At 40.3% G+C, this 10,542-nt stretch overlaps 1 protein-coding gene across 3 annotated transcripts in view; it reads left to right on the top strand.

Moving 5' to 3' along the window:
* Nucleotides 1-1,183: 1,183 nt before the first annotated feature.
* The window catches only part of pikfyve (phosphoinositide kinase, FYVE finger containing), a 132,090-nt gene continuing 122,731 nt past the window's right edge, over nucleotides 1,184-10,542 (top strand). For all 3 annotated transcript variants that reach the window (XM_072261533.1, XM_072261532.1, XM_072261530.1), the window contains exon 1: nucleotides 1,184-1,277. The gene's annotated coding sequence lies outside the window, so the exon portion shown is untranslated. The remainder of the gene's footprint in view (nucleotides 1,278-10,542) is intronic.

Below are 10,542 nucleotides of genomic sequence, written 5' to 3'. Positions count from 1 at the left end.
ATAGAATATAAAAACAAGGAGATAATGCTGAAGCTTTATAGACACTAGTCAGACCGCACTTGGAGTATTGTCAACAGTTTTGGGCCCTATATCTCAGAAAGAGATTTGCTTGTGCATGAATCACAAAAGTTTGGTTTAAAGGTGCAGTAGGCTATCAAGAAGTCAAATGGGATATTGGCCTTCATTGCTAGAGGGATTGAATTTAAGAGCAGAGAGGTTATGCTGCAACTGATCGGGGTACTGGTGAGGCTGCACCTGGTGTACTCCACACAGTTCTGGTCTCATTTCTCGAGGAAGGATATACTGGCTTTGGAGGCGGTGCAGAGGAGGTTCACCAGGTTAATTCCAGAGATTAGGGGGTTAGACTATGAGGAGAGATTGAATCACCTGCGACTGAACTTGCTGGAGTTCAGAAGAATGAGAGGAGATCTTATAGAAACATATAAAATTATGAAAGGGATAGATAAGATAGGCAGGAAAGTTGTTTCCACTGATAGGTGAGACTAGAACTAGGGGACATAGCCTCAAGATTTGGGGGAGGAGTAGATTTAGGACGGAGATGAGGTGGAATTGCTTTTCCCAGAGGGTGGTGAATCGGTGGAATTCTCTGCTCAATGAAGCAGTGGATGCTACCTCAGTAAATATATTTAATACAAGGTTGAGTAGATTCTTGCATAATAGCGGAATTAAGGGTTATAGGGAAAAGGCAGACTGCAGTGGAGGCCAAGTCCATGGGTGTACTTAAGGCAGAAGTTGATGGATTCCTGATTGATAGGGGCATCAAGGAATATGGTGAGAAGGCAGGTGTATGGGGTTGAATGGGATCTGGGAATAGCCATGATGAAATGGCAGAGCGGACTCGATGGGCTGAATGGCCTTTTTCTACTCCTACGTCTTAAGATCTGTTGGGCGTACCCAACGTTTTATTTTATATTTCTAACATGTGCGTTTTGAGAACTCGCACTTCTTTTAACCCAGTTCCTTCCCCTAAAATGCATCAATGTCTATGCGTGCACGTGCACGCCGATCAGAAGGGAGGCGGGAACTCCCGTGCACGTGCACGCCGAAGCGGCCGCGCGCATGTAGCAGCAGACCGGGGCTGTGGGCGGGCACTGTGAAAGGATCGTCGGGCAGTCATTGGTCGGAGCGGCTGGAGTGGGTGTGAGCAAGGTGAAGCGAAGAAGTGACAGCCAGGGCGGTAGCAGCGGGAGTGGATGTTTTGACTCGCCGCCCTGCAACAGTGTGTCCGTCGCTCGGTGTGTGGAGTCGGGCGAGAGGTGAGCGCGGCAGGGGCTGGGGCAGGGGCAGGGGCTCGGGCTCGGGCTCGGGTTCAGGTTCAGGTTCAGGTTCAGGTTCAGGCCCCGAGAGCGGTGGACCGGGAGGGATTGTCGATGCCCGTGGCTGTTGTTGAGGCTACACAAGATGCGGCGGTGCCCTGTCTGCGAGGCCTTTGTCTGTTCCCTGCTACCTATGCTTTTCCTGCCCTTGAACTTTAGTTCTGTCGCTGATCTTTGTACTCGAGATCACGTTTGGGGTTTGGAGTCTTCGCACAGCGCCCCGCCCAAACCTCACGGCGAAGTGTAGGATCAGATCATCACTGGCACGAAGCTTTGCATTTTCAGATATACCAATGCACGAAGCTATGATGTGACAACGACCAGTCCCATGATCCGCTACTCCGCCTCCTCGTCTGGGCGGCAGTGCCTTTTGAAAGCGAATTTTTAGTGCCATCACTATTGTTTCTGAGGTATCATGGCTGCTGACTGCTTGGTCTGAAATAAAAACCAAAGCGCTGGAAATGATCGGGCTGTTTTTCTCTCTCTACATGATCTTACATTCTGTTTTTTTTTAATTTAGAGTATCGAACACCTGTAGTTTTCGTTTTTTTGAACCGCTTAATATGCTTGGACACGGCGGATCAGTTTTCATTACTTTTGCTGTTTGTAATAGGGATGGTTTCCATGGGCTTCAAATCCAAAGATTCCCTTTGCGTGCATAATATCTCTAGCTCCCCAGACTAAAATATCTCACTTTAATATACATCTGCCAGTGAAAAGGCAAACGAAGTTGGATTCTTCGAAACCTCCAAACCCACAGAACTCCGCAGGAACAATCTGAAAGAAATAACTCTACATAAGAAACTTTCGTGCACGTGAACGTCATTAATAACATAGTCAAATTCACAGCATAAATTAGGGGTAGAGTTTTGTTTAACACTGTTACAGTATGTGCTATCTCTAATGTAATCTGCTGCAGAACATACTACAAACAGTATAGTACAGTACAAGAACAGGTCCTCTGGCCCACAATGTTGTGCCAAACCAATCTGTAATCAAATGGCCAACTAAAGTATGCTCTTCTACCTACATGATGTCCATATCCTTTTATTTTTCTCACATTTATGTACCTACTAAGCATCTCTTAAAATGTCCTTAATAGATCTTTCTCAATCACCAATCCAAGCAATGCATTCCAGGTACCCAGCACTCTCTGTATATATTCCCTCAGATCTCCTCTCAGCCTTTGCTGCTCCAGAGAAAACAGCCCAAGTTTGTCCAGCCTCTTGTTATGGCAATGATATGTTCCAAAAATGTATTTATGTAGATTGCAATTTTTGCTTGTGATGGAGGTGGTTGTAATTAAACACTGTATTTCCAGAACTTTTGAAAAAAGAAACATGCAAAAGTAGAAGTGCAGCCAGACAGCAGATGTCTGGGTCTGGGGGAGGTGGTAGATGGATGTCTGGGTCTGGATATTAAGATTTAGTAAATGGAATTAATAATACCTCTTTATATAATAACAATGTGTGGTTTGGAGTGGATTAGTGTTTTATTAAGCATATTGAAGATATTAATTTGCCTACTTAATGAAACAATCTAGGTTTCTTCCATTTCCGTCAGCCCAACGTCAAAAGAAGCTTCAAGTGTACACTTTACACTGCTACTTCAAAGTACACATAGGCTCCTGTAATGTCACTGCAGTGAAATGCACAATCATGAATAAATACCATGCAGTCCTCCAAAAAGCTTTGTTGCTCCTCAGTTAATTATTTGTCTATGTTTTGGGTGCTGGAGATCTGGTTTTGCTGGAGACTGTAATAGTTCAAAGCACAACTTGGGTCCTGAGTTTAGAAAAGTCTTTAACATAGAAACATAGAAAATAGGTGCAGGAGTAGGCCATTCGGCCCTTCGAGCCTGCACCGCCATTCAGTATGATCATGGCTGATCATCCAACTCAGAACCCTGCACCAGCCTTCCCTCCATACTCCCCGATCCCTTTAGCCACAAGGGCCATATCTAACTCCCTCTTAAATATAGCCAATGAACTGGCCTCAACTGTTTCCTGTGGCAGAGAATTCCACAGATTCACCACTCTCTGTGTGAAGAAGTTTTTCCTAATCTCGGTCCTAAAAGGCTTCCCCTTTATCCTCAAACTGTGACCCCTCGTTCTGGACTTCCCCAACATCGGGAACAATCTTCCCACATCTAACCTGTCCAATCCCTTTAGAATTTTATACGTTTCAATCAGATCCCCCCTCAATCTTCTAAATTCCAACGAGTATAAGCCTAGTTCATCCAGTCTTTCATCATATGAAAGTCCTGCCATCCCAGGAATCAATCTGGTGACACACATCAAAGTTGCTGGTGAACGCAGCAGGCCAGGCAGCATCTGTAGGAAGAGGTGCAGTCGACGTTTCAGGCCGAGACCCTTCGTCAGGACTAACTGAAGGCCCACCCAGGGACGGGCGGTTATTAATTTGCTTGAATTTCCAGCGTTCACCAGCAACTTTGATGTGTGTTGCTTGAATTTCCAGCATCTGCAGAATTCCTGTTGTTTGTGTTTAAAATCAATCTGGTGAACCTTCTTTGTACTCCCTCTATGGCAAGAATGTCTTTCCTCAGATTAGGGGACCAAAACTGCACACGATACTCCAGGTGTGGTCTCACCAAGGCCTTGTACAACTGCAGTAGTACCTCCCTGCTCCTGTAGTCGAATCCTCTTGCTATAAATGCCAGCATACCATTCGCCTTTTTCACCGCCTGCCATACCTTTATTCTCAGAAATTTTGCTTACAGAAAGTTCAACAGCATAAATTGACTGGTATGGATTCCCGGCTTGTGATTAATCTGATTTTTAAAAAATATATAATAACAGCATCCTTTTGAATATGGACCTAAAGCATTCATGCCAGCAAGTTTAATTCTTTTTGAATCTCCCAGCCATTTTATTTCTTGAAGTAGTATCTCTTGAATATTAATAACTTCCGTTTATTCAAATAGCACTACTTACCAGAGGAAGTATTGTAGAAAAGCAAGATACTGTTGGTTTTGAAAATAGAAGTGGGAAATAAATAGTGGGGAAGAAAAATTATTTTCACTGAACCAGCAACCTGAATTTTATATGCAACCTTCAATTTGTCTGGGATTAGTAAAATCGCTTAATGATTATATTTGTTCAGGTAAATACATTTAATGCATGAACTTTCTCTTGAAAGTTTTTGATTGTATCCAGTAGTCTTGTATTGCTGTAGTTGTTCAGGTGGTAGCTGAATAGACACTTGTTTAAAAGAAAAATGTTGATCGGAAAATTAACTTGTACTTCTTCGATTTCTGGAAAAGAAAAGGGAAATTCAGGAAGTAGTTTTATATTTTTATTTTCTTTAACTTAATTCAATCATTTATCATTAAACCAAGGCTTTTTAATGTTCTTAATTGAACAGATTCAGATTTAGAATAAAGTTAACAGTCAAACTGCATATTATTACTTCAGTTTGTCTGGAGATTATATGGAAGAGAGTTGCTGTCCAAGTAAGCCTGTTTTAGAATATTTCTTGGTACAGCTTTGCATAATCAGATGTAGATATTAGACAAGAATTGGGTTCGGCATTTTTAGTTTGTTGTATTAAATTTCCACATCATTGATGTAGTGCATTACTTTATTGGAAACCAGAATGGTGTGATAGACTCTATTTTGAATAGAATAGAAATATGTTTCACTAACTAATTAGATTGAAGAAAATGTTGCATTTGGTCTGTTCACATAGACATTTAAATAGCGTGTCCCACAGCAGATATTGGCAGCTGTTGTGTTGTTTACTTAGAATAAACTGGTTTTACATCAATTTTTCATATTTGGAATTTTAATGTTCCATAAAACAACTTGAGGCTAGAAAATCTAACATTGCTTTATGATACTGAATTAGGTGCGGGATGGTGGTTAGATCGATTAGAGAGAAATGTTACCTATTTACTGTACCTCTGTGGGTGAAGGTAATTATGAAGTTCTGAAACAGCATGGTTCAGAAGAAAATTCGAACATTTTAAGATGTGAGAACTGAAAACAGAGTTCAGGGTCTTGTGGAATAGAAATAAATCATTTAATGCACTTTTTAAAGACTTCTTCAGAAATTATTAGCGTAGAGTTCCCAGTCTTTAAATTGTTGGAACGACCATACTCTTTCTGAGTAACTGCAGTGTGTTTCCTCTGCTTGGGAGCCAAGATCACATTAATTAGGTCAATGATTCTTTAGTACAATGTAATTGGCAGTCATGCGATATGAAGGAAAATGCGATATGAAGGAAAAATGCATGTTTTTGTGCCTTTGCTGTGTTTCCTTTTCCTGTAGTTTGAAAGACTATTGACTGGAAATTGTACTTTGAAACATTTTGATGCATTTAGTAGGTGCTGTCTGTAATGCCTCAAAGAAACCAGGACATCCTTGCTTTAAGAAAATATTGCCCCCATAGTTTGCTAAAACTTGATTTGCATGTTTGACAGTGACACTAGATACCATTTTCACAATGTTGAGCCAATATTAAGGCTGTTGTGAAGGTGAGAAAGGAGGGGAGTGGCAACGTTGCATTGGTCTGAACTATAGAATAGACTAATCAGCACCAACATCAGTTCCATCTATTCCTTGTCCTTTGCAGATTTGTCAGTATTGATTTTTAAAAATATAATTAAATAGATGTCTTCTTAACTTAATGTAGCAGGAGATGGATCATTTTAGTTCATAAAGTTTACTCTGTGTTATGTACAGCCTATTTGCTGCTATGTATTTATGAAGTTTTTTTCTACTTTAACAGGTATACTTTATACTTTTATACTTTATTGTCACCAAACAATTGGTACTAGAACGTATAAACCCCATTTCCAGAGAAGTTGGGATATTTTCCAAAATGCAATAAAAACAGAAATCTGTGCTATGTTAATTCACGTGAACCTTTATTTAACTGACAAAAGTACAAAGAAAAGATTTTCAATAGCCTTACTGACCAACTTAATTGTATTTTGTAAATATACACAAATTTAGAATTTGATGGCTACAACACACTCAACAAAAGTTGGGACAGAGTTAAAATAAGATTGAAAAGTGCACAGAAGAGTCATGCTACTGTGACAATTATAGCCACCTGGGCTCGGGAGTACTTTGGAAAACCATTGTCACTCAACACAGTCCGTCGCTGCATCCAGAAATGCAACTTGAAACTGTATTACGCAAGGAGGAAGCCACACATCAACTCTATGCAGAAACGCCAGCGAGTTCTCTGGGCCCGAGCTCATCTCAGATGGACCGAAAGACTGTGGAACCGTGTGCTGTGGTCAGATGAGTCCACATTTCAGCTAGTTTTCAGAAAAAACGGGCGTCGAATTCTCCGTGCCAAAGATGAAAACCACCATCCAGATTGTTATCAGCGAAAGGTGCAAAAGCCAGCATCTGTGATGGTATGGGGGTGCATCAGTGCCCACGGCATGGGTGAGTTGCATGTATGTGAAGGTACCATTGACTCTGAGGCATATATTAGGATTTTAGAGAGACATATGTGCCATCAAGGCGACGTCTCTTCCCGGGACATCCATGCTTATTTCAGCAGGACAATGCCAGACCACATTCTGCACAGGCTACAACAGCGTGGCTTTGTAGACACAGAGTGCGTGTGCTTGACTGGCCTGCTGCCAGTCCAGATCTATCTCCTATCGAAAATGTATGGCACATCATGAAGAGGAGAATCGGACAATGGAGACCACGGGCTGTTGAGCAGCTGAAGTCTTATATCAAGCAAGAATGGACAAAATTCCCAATTGCAAATCTACTACAATTAGTATCCTCAGTTCCAAAACGATTAAAAAGTGTTATTAAACGGAAAGGTAATGTAACACAATGGTAAACATGCCTCTGTCCCAACTTTTGTTGAGTGTGTTGCAGCCATCAAATTCTAAATTTGTGTATGTTTACAAAATACAATTAAGTTGGTCAGTAAAACTATTGAAAATCTTTTCTTTGTACTTTTGTCAGTTAAATAAAGGTTCACGTGAATTAACATATCACAGATTTTTGTTTTTATTGCATTTTGGAAAATCTCCCAACTTTTCTGGAAATGGGGTTTGTACAATCATCACAGCGGTATTTGATTCTGCGCTTCTCACTCCCTGGATTACAAATATTAAATATTAACGATATTAAAAATAGTTAAAATTAGTAAATATTAGAAATTTAAATTATTAATCATAAATAGAAAATAGAAAAATGGGAAGTAAGGTAGTGCAAAAAAACCGAGAGGCAGGTCCAGATATTTGGAGGGTACGGCCCAGATCCGGGTCAGGATCCGTTCAGCAGTCTTATCACAGTTGGAAAGAAGCTTTATCAATATTTAAACAATACTTTATCATATTCATTCAAGGGATGTGTGCTTTGTAGGCTGAGCCAGCATGCAACTGCCTACCCCAGTTGCTTTTGAAAAGGAAGTGGTGAGCTGCCACTTTAAACTGCTGTAGTCCTCGATTTGTGGACATTCCTACAGTGCTGATAGGGAGAGAGTTCTTGGATTTTGATCCAATACCAGTGACAGAGTGCCGATACATTGCCAAGTCAGGATTGTGTGTTGTTTTGTTTAGCCAAGGCTCCTTGATGCCATTCTCGATCATACATTGCCTTGAGGTCAAAGGCAGTTACTCTCACTTCACCTCTGAAGTTCAGGTTGTCCATTTTGGATTAAGGCTTTAATGAGGTCAGGAGGTGACTGATTTTGGAACCAAAACTGAGCTTCTGTTGCGAAATAAGCAGCTCTTCAAAGTTAAAATCAACTTTGTTCTCATATGCACAGGTGCAATGAAAAACTTTACTTGAAGCAATATCATAGGCACAAAGCACAATCACAAGAAAAGCATAAACAATTTTCACAAGAAAGAAGACCGCTAGAACAAAAAAAAAGTAAATTTTAGTGCAAATGATCAAAGTGATCGTGGTGTTGCTGAACTGTAGTGATTAGCGTGCCGACTGGTTCAAGAACTGAATGGTTGAAGGGATGTAGTTGTTGATAGTATTATCAATTATTTCTTCCATCACTTTACTAATGATTGAGGGTAGACTCATGAGATAGTAATTGGCTTGGTTGAAATTGTCCTGCTTCTTGTGGACTGGACATACCTGGTCAATTTTCCACATTATTGGGTAGGCTCTGAGTTTGAAGCTGGACTGGAAGGACATGGTCGAGAGTGCAGCAGGTTCTGGAGCAGAAGTAGCATTGTTAATTGTTGGCAGTGCCCATGGCCTTTGCTGTATCCAGTTTCTTGATATCACGTGGAGTGAAACTTGCACATACTTCAGCTTTCTCTTTCATGCGGATGTGCTGTGCTCCTCCAGCATTGAAAACGGGTATTTGTGGAAACTTCTCCTTGAATGACATGTTTGTTATCAGGACCATTTGTGACCCGATATGCCAGTACTGCAGAGCTTAGACATTATCCATTGTTTGTGAGTTTGCTTATTCCGTCTGTTTATCTGTTTATGCTGTTTGATTATACAAGAGCTGCTGTTTAGTAGCTTCACTAGGTTGATTTCTAATCCAGAGATATGTTTGGAACTCTACCTGGCATGCCCTCCTGCACTCTTCATTTAACTGGACTTGATCCTTTGGTTTGATGCTGATGGTAGAGTTGGAGATGCTCTGTGCCATGAGGTTTTAGATTTACGGTTGAGGATAGTTCTGCTGCTAGCTTGCAACATCTCATGCATACCCATTCTTGAGTAAATAGATCTCTTTGTAATCTCCCCCATTTAATGCAGATGGTAATGCACATGACATGATGTGTATTTTCAATGAGTGGACAGGATTTCATCTCCACAGAAGTGTGTCCTATCAATATTGTCTTAGACAGATGCACCTGCATCAGGTAGATTAATACGGATTCTTTTAGTTTTGATGGGATGCAATTTGTCTTGCTGTCAGTGGAATTGTTGTAAACCATGAAAATGTGCTTTTAAAATATGCTTTTTAAAAATATATATGTTTAAAGGAATGACAGAGTTAATCTCAGAGAAGATTCTTTGTCTTGTATTTGGAAAAATTAACTTTGGTTATGCAATTACTATGCAAAACTCCATTTCTTGCTCAGTTCAGTTTTATGGTTTTATTAATTGGGAAGATGCTAATCAGACATTTAATATTTATGAAATTCACATCAATGGCCAAATTAAAAGTTGGATTGAAATGTTCTTTTGTTTCACTGGCATTAAAGCTAACAACTACGGATATAGATGGGGCAATCATAGCAGTTTTAACAGATTATTCTGTTGTTATTTTGCTTCGTAATAACCTTTACAAAAGTATCAGTTTCAGTTTGTCAAAAGAAATGAGATAATCTTCTGAAATTTTCTATTTAAATCTCTTCTGCTAATTTGTCAGTGGGGTGTATGGTTCCCCAACTGACTGTCAATTACTGTGTCATCTTTATAGAATTGTTCATTCTGATATTGTTTGTGTGCTAGTTGAGTAATTTGAATTATTGGTTATAATCATGGATACTGACTTGTGCAAGTTCTTTCCACTCATGAACAAGGTAAAGCTTATGCCATGACTCTTAGTTCTGCATTTACTTTTCCAACAGTACTGAAACTAGTAATCAAGAAACAGACTTTTCAACCCAGCAAATCAATGCCAGGGCCTTAGTTGCACTCGAGCCATTTTTGCCTTTCATCTGACATAAACAACACATTCTTTTGAATCCTTTGTTCTTTTGTGGCTTCTGGGGAATTGTGTAATTTGCATTTGCACTACTCTCTCTAGATTAAAGGACTTCCCATAGGTATTTGGAGCTGAATGGGATTCATTATTAGCATCAAAAGCATGTATTTATGTCGCCTTATCCAAGCAGCCCTTGTTCTTGGGCATTACAGCATTGAGTGTCAACAATGAAAGGGCTCATAGATGATAAAAGATTTTGGTACATGGATGGGTGGCACAGTGAAGCAGTTTAAAGAGCTACTGACTCACAGGTTAAGTGACCTGGTTTTAATTCTCATCTTCAGGGCTGTCTGTGTGGAGTTTGTAAATTCTCATTTTGACCTCTTTAGATGAGCTGGTTTCTAACAATGTCCCAAAACGTGCAGGCTGGTGGGTTTCACTCTCATCTACAAACCTCTGTGTGTCGGTATCTGGGGGGAGTTGATGGGAATGTACACAAGAGTTATGGTAAAGCGAGTACAAAGTGGTTTGGATCTGGTAAGCCAAATAGCCTGTATACAGTATCTCTCCATAACTA

Source organism: Mobula birostris, chromosome 6 (genome assembly GCF_030028105.1).
Source record: "Mobula birostris isolate sMobBir1 chromosome 6, sMobBir1.hap1, whole genome shotgun sequence".
Classification (NCBI taxonomy): domain Eukaryota; kingdom Metazoa; phylum Chordata; class Chondrichthyes; order Myliobatiformes; family Myliobatidae; genus Mobula; species Mobula birostris.
Note: the sequence above shows the minus strand (reverse complement) of the source record. Positions and strands in the feature narration are given on the sequence as shown.